Source organism: Podarcis erhardii (genome assembly GCF_964252035.2).
Source record: "Podarcis erhardii genome assembly, chromosome: 10".
Taxonomy (NCBI): Eukaryota; Metazoa; Chordata; class Lepidosauria; order Squamata; family Lacertidae; genus Podarcis; species Podarcis erhardii.
The window spans coordinates 38,179,894-38,192,443 of record NC_138500.1 but is presented as its reverse complement, the minus strand read 5'-3'; the positions used below and the strand labels follow the sequence as shown (position 1 = coordinate 38,192,443).

The 12,550-nt window shown below is 43.1% G+C and overlaps 1 long non-coding RNA gene across 1 annotated transcript; it reads left to right on the top strand.

Moving 5' to 3' along the window:
* The first annotated feature begins 383 nt into the window (after positions 1–383).
* On the top strand, positions 384–11,691 carry LOC309351150. Its single transcript, XR_014160726.1, has 3 exons — positions 384–1,512; positions 8,238–8,303; positions 11,679–11,691. It is a non-coding gene; the product is annotated as an uncharacterized lncRNA (long non-coding RNA).
* The last annotated feature ends 859 nt before the right edge of the window (positions 11,692–12,550 follow it).

Below are 12,550 nucleotides of genomic sequence, written 5' to 3'. Positions count from 1 at the left end.
AGAACTACATGATCAAATAAGTAGGACCACATCCCCCAAACAATTCCTTCATAGTTACTTGAATAAGTTTGCATTGTCAGCTATCCTGCAAATGGTGGGAAATGTGAATAAATACACCAAGTATCAAAAGATCTCTACACTTCTGTTTTGTTTATTCTCTTTTGAATTTTGCTGTCCAAATATGCATTTCTTTTTCTTTTCTTTGTGAGCCCAAGCCAGCCTTCTCACCATTTTTATTTTCGCAATGACTGCTTTTCTATTAGGACAGCCTTCTGGATTGCAACGGAGTCGCAAAACCTTGGTGCTATCCTGGGAGTTGCAGACAAGAGAACCAGCCTGTTCTTTGAACAGTTGTGAAAAGAGGTGCAGTCACAGTTCTTCCCAAGCCACTCCTGCCCTCGTCCCTTCTCCCATTTTGCCTACGATGAGGCAACACAGGAGTCCTGGTGGCTCTGGCAAACAGGAGAAGAGAGGTGACCAAGCACCCTGAGGAAAGAAATAGTTTTTATTGTCGCACAGCAGTCGGAACAGATCTGGGCGTGAGCAATCTGGAATCTGGCAACTCTTGCCCCAGCGCCATCTGCACTGGCCATGTGGATAGCAACTGTGTTCAAGGACTATATCGGGTCGTAAAAGCTTCTACCCACTTTAAAAAGCGACGGCGTCATTTTTGATTGATATTAGCAAGCCGTAGTATGTCACATAGCTTCAATCAGCATTTCTCAGTAGTCAGACTACATTAGTTTGGGTCAATAATATCAGCAATCCCATGGGACAAATTTACTTGCATGTCTTTGTCTGGTAATGATAATGACATTGTCTGCCTGTGGGGAATTGACGTCACAGAACTAAGCAACCCAGGAAGAGCCGGAGTGAGCGAAACAGAAAAAGAGCGCAGAGCGGACTCACTGACTCAAATGATGCACTCTAGGAGGATGCTACTATGGTGCAGCTGATGGGGAAAAACAATAATTAAGTATCTTTTTTAGAGAAGCAAACTTTCTGAACTATAGGCAAAGCAGCCAATTAGATACCATGCCTAGGTGTCTCCATTTTGCCACTTTGTCAGTTGCCCGACTTTAAATAATGTCTTTGGCCTTAGTCAACAATATGTAAAATTTAGAAGGAAAGGGACTACAGGTTCTGCTACGGTGATGTGAAAAAAACCAGGTGGTGGTGGGGAAACCATTGCCTAAGATCCTGGAGAACCAATACCAGTCAGCACAGAATATATTAGTGTAGACGAACACATAATCTGATGGCCTAGTGTATGATCCTAAAGTTGAGAACTTGCATAGGTTCTGGTGGTGAAGACTTTCCTGCCCCCACCCCCCACTAAAAATTCCTGGGCGGAAGGAAAGAAATAAAAAGAGCATACTAATGTGAAAGATGAATTTCAGATATTTCTGATCCCTAACTGATGATGGGCAACTTTGACCTACAAAACTGTCTCTGGAAATGCGACCTCTGCACCAGAACGTCTGCCATGCCTCCACTCTGCCTAAGGACAAGGTAGGCAGGAGGTCACTATTCCAAGTTACAATTTATCTGTGAAATGTTCTAAGCTCAGATGTTCTCCCACCCAAAATAGAACAGTAGCTAATCATTTGTAGTGTGTGTGTGTGTGTGTGTGTGAGAGAGAGAGAGAGAGAGAGAGAGAGAGAGAGAGAGAGAGAGAGAGAGAGAGGAGCAGCATTTTTAAAAGAATAACAGTAATTTGAAGAAACCTGGGTGTGGTTATTTTGTTTCCTTGTCTTGTAACTGCGTACATATAAGCTCTTCTCTTTGTATATTGATTTACTATAAATACACAGCTTCATTTGTATGTGTGCTTACAGACATTTAATTTAGAAAGAGGCTCCGTCACTATTGCTGTAGCAAAGCCAAAGCATGCCTAAACTAATTAAAGCTAAGTTTGTACACTGATTACAGCTTTGCATAAGATGCATTCCTGTGCTTAGGTTCTTGTTTGATACCGGGAAGCTTTGCCTTGACTCTTAGCTTTATGTGACAGTACATGAAGCAAATACTCCTTTCCCAATGCTCCAGGATTTTGTGGGAAATTAAGAGTGTTGCTACTGCCTGCTGCTCTCCACCACTATTTCGATATAAACCCATCCTGTCAGCTTGGAACTGTCTCTGGCTACTGGGATATTTCTGCCAGATCTTCCTCATTCCAGAATGCCATTGTTGCCTTGTTGGATATTGCATCCCTCTCTTTCTTGAAGAAGCCCAGAACTTTGTTATGTCTTGCAACAATGGTCGCCCAGTGAGCAAACATGTGATGACATTTTCCCCCTGCCTAACAATCTACTCACGACACCACACTGGCTTTCTGTGCACCCCTCTTTCCATTTTTTGGCTCCATTCCAATGATTAAGTATGTGGAAGTCAGCTCCACTGAGCGGGGACTGAATCCCAACTAACATGCATAAGAATGTCCTGCACATAGGTGTGCAGGGCAACACTATGCAAACACAATCTCCTGATAAAATGCAATACATCACTGGGATTCTCAGGCAGCAGTTCCCAGTTAGCTAAGTACTGCAGACCCCCAGTTTTGCAAAAGCCAATCCATGGACCCCCTACTTTTGAAAAGGTTGATATCTATAAGGTAGTCTTTTTATGTGAATGGAACCACTGTTCTAAAGTATTGTGATTCTTGGGTTGGCTGTATTGTGTCAGGGATGATTTTGTATACTGTTAGCTGCTTCCTAGTCAGTAAATCAGACAATGAGCCCCAATAGATCAGGACCCTTTTTCTTGTCCTTTTGCAAGCTTCCCTTGGTGCACTAGGCAAAAGAGTTGTTTGTATTTCCTTCCTTCCTTGCTTCCTTTAATTTAAAGTTATTCTATGCCTCTAAATTTAAATTTAAAGTTATTCTATGCCTCTGTCTTGGGCCCGGTCTTATTCAATATCTTTATCAATGACTTGGATGATGGACTCAAGGGCATCCTGATCAAATTTGCAGATGACACCAAACTGGGAGGGGTGGCTAACACCCCAGAGGACAGGATCACACTTCAAAACGACCTTGACAGATTAGAGAACTGGACCAAAACAAACAAGATGAACTTTAACAGGGAGAAATGTAAAGTATTGCACTTGGGCAAAAAAAATGAGAGGCACAAATACAAGATGGGTGACACCTGGCTTGAGAGCAGTACATGTGAAAAGGATCTAGGAGTCTTGGTTGACCACAAACTTGACATGAGCCAACAGTGTGACGCGGCAGCTGAAAAAGCCAATGCAATTCTGGGCTGCATCAATAGGAGTATAGCATCTAGATCAAGGGAAGTAATAGTGCCACTGTATTCTGCTCTGGTCAGACCTCACCTGGAGTACTGTGTCCAGTTCTGGGCACCACAGTTCAAGAAGGACACTGACAAACTGGAACGTGTCCAGAGGAGGGCAACCAAAATGGTCAAAGGCCTGGAAACGATGCCTTATGAGGAACGGCTAAGGGAGCTGGGCATGTTTAGCCTGGAGAAGAGGAGGTTAAAGGGTGATATGATAGCCATGTTCAAATATATAAAAGGATGTCACATAGAGGAGGGAGAAAGGTTGTTTTCTGCTGCTCCAAAGAAGTAGACACGGAGCAATGGATCCAAACTACAAGAAAGAAGATTCCACCTAAACATTAGGAAGAACTTCCTGACAGTAAGAGCTGTTCGACAGTGGAATTTGCTGCCAAGGAGTGTGGTGGAGTCTCCTTCTTTGGAGGTCTTTAAGCAGAGGCTTGACAACCATATGTCAGGAGTGCTCTGATGGTGTTTCCTGCTTGGCAGGGGGTTGGACTCGATGGCCCTTGTGGTCTCTTCCAACTCTATGATTCTATGATTCTATGATTCTAATATCATGTACATAAAACTGAAAGCTCGCATCTCTTTTAAGACTGCGGTCTATGACAGTTGTAAGTGGATGTAACTTCCAGATGTTTAGTATTCTGAATTACATGCAAGAACAGAACAGTGCTATTTAGAATCCACCTGGTTCTCCATTTGGCAATTACTATTTATTCCTTTTGCCACTTGTGTGGCAATGCCATTGAGTTTAGAGCAGACTCTTTATGCAATAGAGCTACTATGTTGGAAAAACCACAATGGCCCCTGGCATTTAGCTACTGGCAAAATGACTAAAATAGGTTTTCCACACTGCTGAGACAAGTCCATACACTTGCACTGATGATGTACAGTAAAGCTTTTCATACTGCTTTGGTCGTCCAATGAGCGGGGCATAGTAGACAGATGTGGGAGTCCTGGAATGTGGGGGAGTCTTCATACAATCAGTTTATAGTGCAACCATTTTTGATTTATGGGATCTAGACTAGCTTTTTGGCTCCACATCTGGCCCCAGCACATGGGCCAATTTTGTCAGGTGGGTGGGGCAACCCACCTGTCAATCACGTCATGCCATAATGATAGTTGTCCTGACTACCTGTCACAACCTCTTGCACAGGGTTCTCAAGTGCATATTCATGGAGGATAAGGTATCAATGGCTACTGTGATGTTAACATATGAGAATGCTGGAGGTGAAATAGTTAAACAGGTTACCCAATCAGAACCCAGTGGGTGGAGTCAGAGGGACTATAAAACCAGCTCTGGGAGGGGCGAAGAGGAGGGAGTTTATTGGGAGTTGGGTGGTTGGTTGGAGTGGGAGTGAATTGGGATAGAGTCTGTGGGTAGGTTGAGTCAGTGTAGTGAAATAAGCTGAGTCAGGAACAGTTAGGGGCTAGGCAGACAAGTAAATATCTGAGAGGTGGTTTAGTGAGTGAGAGCAGGTAGCGGAAGTTATAGGTCTGGATAGGCAGCCCATGATTGTAATTGACTGAGACCGTTTATGAAACTACATGCTTGTTAAACTGCGATAAATAAACAGAAGTTTATGTTCCAATTTAACCCTGACTGGACTCAGTATTTTACCAGGTAGGGCCTAGGTAGTGGCAGCGAGAAATCAAGTGGTGGCACAGGGATCAATAGACGGTGAAACTTCTGGGGACCCTGTGTGATCGCCACAGCTACTAGTCATTATTCAGAGGCAGTGTGCCTCTGAATATCAGCTGCTGGGAATCAGGAGTGGGAGAGAGCTATTACCTTCTTTTCCAGCTTGTGAGCTTCCCATAGGCAACTGTTTGGCCCCTGTGGGAAACAAAATGGTGGATTAAATGGCCCTATGCCCTATTCAAGCAGACTTATTCGTTTCTTAAAGCCAAATGGATCAGACCCCAAGTGTTTTGAAATGACTTGCATAGATTAATGAGTGCAGCCGGTGTTGGTATTAAATCAATGATAATATAATAAGATTTTTCCTAACCGTTATCCTAGAGGGGATTTTTTTTTTTTAAAAAAAAGGTTACAGTCATATATTTTCTAAGTATATTCATCTTTTTTTATTTAATTCTAAATATATTCTCCCAATTTGTGAGGGTTTAATCACTGCACAGAGTGCATTCAATTTTATCCATCCTCTTAAAAATAAGAGCCTTTTTTGAGCTGGAAACCTTTCAAACATGCTTTCCCAAGATCCGTCTGGAACTCATCCATCTTTCCTCTGACAATTCACCTAGCAAATATTTGCCCGTGTTAATTGTAGATAACCAAAATGCCGTTAGTGTTTACTCTAATGATACATCATTTCTGAATTATAATTGGACAGCATTACTATGGAAATTCTCCTTGAGGCAGCATCCATCTACAAGCCAAGTTTGTTCATTACTATCAGTCTTCTGAAAAGTTCAGTTAGCTGCAGCATGTAGGCAAAAACCTCAAAATGTTTAAATTAATATTAAAAGAAGAGTTCATCTCCACATTCATTTAGAAACCTTTGAGTATCATTCCTTATGATTTTCATTCCTCGGGGGCCTTTTTTCCTTGCGGTGCTATCAACAAACAACAAGAAACCTCAAAATGTTTTCACTGGCACTTAACATGTTTGTTAGCATAGTACATGAGAAGCCATTTTGGATTAAAGGCAGATCATGCCATACATTTAAAGCACATGATCCTTCCCAAAAAGAATTATGGGAACTGTAGTTTCCCCTCACAGAAATACAGTTGCCAGCATTCTCACAGGATTCTTTGGTTTGAATATGCACACTTTTAAAAGGATCATTTATTTGGCATGCTATTTTGTGTGCATATACAAGTTTATTCTCAAATTTTGCCAGAGGACTGGTCTACACTAAAACACCGTGGGTAAATCTCATTGATCCAGTATCAGTTCCTCTTGCTTTTGTTCACTAGCTCCAGAATCAATATTGGCTCAATGGAAATCTATCATAAGTGCATTCTGCTTCCAATAGGCAGGCCTTATGCTTGGCTGGAAAAGTGGTAGAAGAGGCAGGTATGACTATAAATGTGCTGGGAATATTTGATCTGCAGCTTAGATTTGGTATAAGTGTAAGGAAAGGATGCAGATTAAATTGGATTTGAAAATGTTGCCATGTGCAGGTAGTTCTACAGAGATAAATGAAACACAGGTGGTTTGGTTTGGTCAATCAGCAAATTTCAACTTGCTGACACACATTCACAGATTCTCCCTGGCAGAACTAACTGATATTAAGTTAGAATGTATGAAGAGTCCTGCTGGATCAGGCTAAAAGCCCATCTGGTTCTTCTAGTCCAGCATCCTGTACTCACAATGGCCAACTAGATGCGTATAGGAAGCAGGACCAACAATTGGCATGCAGAGACATATTGCCTCCAACAGTGGACAGCCTTATCCTCCATCTTTGTGTAATCCTCTTTTATAGCCATCAAATTGGTGGCAATCACTTTATCAGCACCTTGATCCATGCCCACACAGGTGAGTCAAGGAATGCCTATTTAAATGAACCACAATGCTTGGATGTGAGATCAGATTAGGGGCATTATGGGATTTAAATGGCAGCTCTCAAATCCAGCTGCTCAGGACTGATTGGAATGCAAAAAAAGGAGGACTTGACAGGATGTTGCATAGTGACACCATGCGCTTAGGTTGGCCTTGGAGATGCGCACTGCTCAATCCCAGGCTGCTTTACAAAAGAAAAGAAGAGCACTTGCCAGTAGGACCTGCCTTTTCAAGCAGCTCCCACTCTGCAGACTTCCAAGCATAGACATGGCGAAGAATGGTGTTGAAGGAGCCACCGTGGACAGAGCTTTTGGATCACCACATTGCATCATTTTAGACAAAACACTTTTCAGTGCCTCTGGCTCACATATTCACTGAGGGATGAGACACTGGCTCGAGTTATGCACATGCATGAGTGAGTCAGCTCTGTTCTTGCACTAGTGTGAGAGGAAAGCCAAAAGGATGCAAAGCCTTTGCGGGGAGGGGAATCATAAACTGTTGGAGGGCTGGATGCTGAAGCTCAGGCGCTCTCACTGCAAAACTAGCAACAGTTGCTGCACAGATCATTTTTTAAAAGTCAAATCAGTTTTACTTCCCCGAATGTGATTGCCTCATCTGCTTCTCCTTCAAATTACCCAGATTGTTCTTGCATCATCTCTACAACATCTCCCAGTTCTCTGTTTTCTTCACTCCTTTTTCCAATCTCTCTCTCTCTCTCTCTCTCTGAAATGCCGCAGGCTATGAATAATCTAAATCAAGTGACAGAGCTTTCTGTCACTTCCTCAAGCAGAATAACTTTCTAACACTGTATTTGAAACTGTCTGCTGGTAGAATATTTTCAATCTGTTTTCCAAAGTGCAAATATGGGAAGGGGAAGGGGTGGCAGTGAGGAATAATGCCAAAATGTATCTCTCTCTCTCTCTCTCTCTCTCTCTCTCAAATGGTCTATTGATTCTCTGTTATTCACATAGAGGGTGGTACATGGCTTCTACTTGCCTTAGGCAAGCTGACGTTTTCCCGTTTTTCATGCCATTTTCACTGCACCCCATTGAGGATACTTGGAAATCAACCAGTATATTTAGTATTTAGCCACCTGTTTCCAAGCCTCTTCCTATATAATTTAGGTAATGAGCATAGATATTTATTTCTGAGCTCCTAGAGGTATGTGGCTGTATTTTGGATGCTTATCTAACAAGAAAAAAGCACCGGCGTTTGGTCTGAAACCCCTAACAAGGCACATGACCATACTTAGGCTGCATACACATGACATTTTATTCCAGAATCAATGGAGACCCAGTGTTATTTGTTTTGTTTTTTAAAAAATGTAGTCCACATACAACTGAGATCTATTGCATATTTTTTTGCCCTTGTAAAGCAATGTTTCATTTATTCTACATTACCATACAGTGTGCCCATTTGAAAACAGGTGTAGTGCTGTGTGTGTGTATGCACACCTTCCCAATGATGTTGTGAGTGAGCATATACCAAGATCGCAATCACCATTTCCTTCTTCATTCACCTGGGGCATGTGCAGAGGAAGAGGCATGGACAACCTAAGCAAGGGGAGGCTTTTCGAAATGTGTATCAAGTAAAAACCAGCAACAAGAAGGTACCAAGGGAAGTTGGTGGGGGATGTGATAAGGAGAAAAGTGGTGGTGCCACCAAATTTTGGAGGGTTTTGTAGGGACTTTTAGAAATTGTTTTGTGGGCTAGATAAGGCCCATTGACTGATGGCTAGATATCCCTGGAACAATGGAATGAGTTGTCTTTCAATGTAGCTTGCACTGTTTTTAAAAAAGTGACTAAATTCACTGCTCAGGAAGCGGGAGAGTGTGATGGATTGCCCATCTTTCATGGATGGCAAGGAAGCATCTTTTCACCAACATGTCACTTTTTCTCCAATATAACCCAAGACCCGTGATGGGCTTTCACTTGCCAGAGTCTTTGTAATATATTATGAATGCAGTTTCACATATAAAACGCATTCTGCAACATAATTTACCATGACCCAACTGCCTGAACACAGAACATTCATTTCTGACCCAGTAGGAACACAGGACAAACGATGGAGCCAACACAAAGCACTGCATGAATAAATGGGACACAACTTTATTAACTACATTTCCAGTTGGTTCAGAGTAGAAGTAACTAACATAGTGCCCTCCACTATGGACAATAACTTCCATCATCCCTAATCACTGGCAATCCTGACTGGAGCTGATGGAAACAAGTACTGTACAACAGCATCTGGGGGGCACAGCATTTACCACCCCAGGGTATGGGGGCAGGCACCTTGACCTGCCTAGGCCAACAGTCGGGAGCCAGCCTGCCCAATAGCCAAAACTGGCTGCAAGGAAACCTGGAAGGAAGAATTTCCCTCCTCTATACTGCCTTGGTCAGACCACACTTGGAGTACTGTGTCCAGTTCTGGGTGCCAGAATTTAAGAAGGATGTTAACAAGCTGGAATTTGTGCAGAGGAGGGTAACCAAGATGATTAGGTGTTTGGAAACTAAGCTTTGGGAATGCTTGAGGGAATTTTGTATATTTAGACTGGTAAAGGGGAGACTGAGAGGAGAGATGATAGCCATCTTCAAATATCTCAAGGGCTGTCACATGGAGGATGGTACAAGCTTGTTTTCTGTTGCTCTAGAGGGTAAGATCCAAACTAATGAATTCAAATCACAAGAAAGGATATCCCAACCAAACGAGAACTTTCTGACAGTAAGAGCTGTTTGACAATGGAACAGACTCCCCTGAGAGGTGGTGGGGTCCCCTTCCTTGGAGTATTTTAAGCATAGGTTGGATGGCCATCTGTCACGAATGCTTTAGTTGAGATTCCTGCATTGCAGGCATTGGACTAGATGACTCTCAGGGTCCCTTCCAACTCTACAATTCTATTATTCTATGGATGCTGTAACATTACCACTGTGGAAATGAAATTCAAGTGTCTGTCCAATTACTTCTGTGTGCAGAATGTGGAATGGGGGTCACCTTGTCCTTCACCTCAAGCAGGGAAATGTCTTGAGCCTTTTAAGATACACCAGCTAAAATTGGGCAAGATGCCCACTGTAGTTTTTATATGACACAGGCAATTTTAGGCTCTTGACAACTCCTGATGAAAATGCAACACAGAGAGTTCAGAGAGTGATTCACTGACTATTTATAATGGTCAGTGAATTGCCAGACAGATAATGCCCCCTATTTTGTCACAGTTTAACCACAGTTTAGCAATTTGCAAGTAGAAATTCACAATTTCCCAGTTAACTCTTCCACGGATGAACCTTCATTTTCCATATATTTATATATCTGTCACCATTTCACTGCACCATGAAGCACTACGGGTTGCAATGCAGACACCCCTTCAGGAAAGAAAGTGCCCGGGGCATCTTGATTCTGCTGCCATGCTTCTTCCAGAAATACCTCTTTAACTCAAAGACAGAGATGGGGAACCTGTGGGCCTCCCAATGTTGTTGGGCTACAGCTCCAATCAACCCCGGCTGGCATGACCAATAGTCAGGGATGATGGGAGCTGTAGTTCAACAGAAGCTCAAGGCCTGTAAGTTCCACATTCCTGCCCAAAGGAGTGATTCCACAGATGCCACTGAAAGGCATGGGCCTAGGTGCCATCCATCCATCTATATAGATTTAAACTGGGGAAAGCTCATACTGCACATGCTTTTTTACAGCATACAAGAGGCCAGGTACCCGTCCTGAGGAATTCACAATTCAAAATTCAACATGGAGTTGGAGAGGCAGGAACAGTGATTTTTTTTCTTAAAAAAAAATATGTTTAGGGATACTCTCATTTTTCTACTCATATTGAAATACTGCCCCTCAGTGAGGCCAAACTTAGATTCACAAAATGTTTATGGGTATGTGTCCCCCCACATCCCCCCAGAAAAAAGGACTGGGCAGGAGTAAATAGGGGAAGAAGGTACAAACTGCATCAGCTGCAGATACTCAAGCCTGGTTACAGCAGCAGCAGCAGCAGCAGCAGAAGAAGAAGAAGAGGAGGAGGAGGAGGAGGAGGAGGGGGAGGGGGAGGAGTTTGGATTTGATATCCCGCCTTTCACTCCCCTTCAGGAGTCTCAAAGCGGCTAACATTCTCCTTTCCCTTCCTCCCCCACAACAAACACTCTGTGAGGTGAGTGGGGCTGAGAGACTTCAGAGAAGTGTGACTGGCCCAAGGTCACCCAGCAACTGCATGTGGAAGAGCGGAGACGCGAACCCGGTTCCCCAGATTACGAGACTACCGCTCTTACCCACTACACCACACTGGCTCTAGTAGGGCAGGGATGTCCAACTTCCAAGAGACTGCGATCTACTCCCACTAAGAAAAACCTGCCAGTGATCTACCCATTGTATTGACCAAAGTTGTTGAGCTTTTTTGGGGGGAGGAAGAGCCAAAGCTGTAGAGCTTTTGCTTTTGCTTTTCGGGGGGGGGGATCGATCAGGATCACATGATTAACCAGGATCGACCAGGGACCTACCGCAATAGACAAGTAGATTGTGATTGACCTGTTGGACATCCCTGCAGTAGGGCATAGGAACTAGGGGCTCGTACCAAAGTCTGAATGAAAGAAGTGGGTTTTGAGGAGGGATTTTGCAGTCTGTGAGGGAGGTCATATTATGCAGGTGTTCTAGGTGTTCTTTTGAAGCACCCTGTGAGTCCCTGATCTGTTGGTGCCGAACTTGGGTAGACTGAACACAACACACACATTTGTGACCTGACTGGGCCATGTGCCAGGATAGAAGTGCTCACTTGCAATTGGCAGGATCTTTGGCAGTTATTTGACAACATCTGGTAATAGACACTACTGGACTCTCTATTTACCCCAATTTATCAGAGCAGTCGTGAAGAAGGTGGTGAGTCTGTGAAGTGGCTACAAGACCCCCAGATGCCACACCCATCGGCCTTCTGTGTCCTCAGTGATGGTAAGGAGTAGCCATTGTCAGGCCTAGCTCTTTCTTCACAAAGGACTGTGTGGAGCTCTAGCACTGACAACCATTCCTGGGACCGAGCTCTGGTAAGCTTTGGCAACTCTGTTCATCAGCAAATTGCAAACAGAAAACTATAAGAGTGTTCCTATTTATAAGTGACCTGGGAGAATGATTCCCTGCTAACATGACCCAAGACTAAAGGAATGGAAGAAGATCCAAAAACAGGGAGATGACTGCATTCGTGGGTATCTGACACACTTCATCCAATTGCTTAACAAACCTTACTAGACAACAAATTAAAACACAAAGCGGACTCTGCAGTCTGGTGGTGATATCTGAGAACATGCGTTTAAAGTTCTTTCTTCGCTGACCATGCACGATTAAACTCGTGAATTTGGAGTTCGGGCAGCACAAGTTGTTGAACAAAAAGTTCAGTTGCTCATGAATAATTTGTTTTCTAATGCACACGCGGAGGCAATTGTTCAACACAAGCCTTTTTGTGTTGAAGCCATCTGTGACTCACGGCATCACTGAGAATGATGTGAGTTCTTTATGTGGGAGCAACCATACGTGAAGATGCCTGGAAATGTCAGGCATAAGGCCACCTAGAGAGAAATGATCAAGATTGTATGGAAATAGTAAATTCTTTAAAATTTACCACTAAAAACCAATCACTTATTTGTTTTATTATGGTCAATTGACCAATAAACAAAATACAAATTTGCAGCCTCATTAGAACCAGTTATGAATGATTAACACTGGCAAACTAGGAACTAAC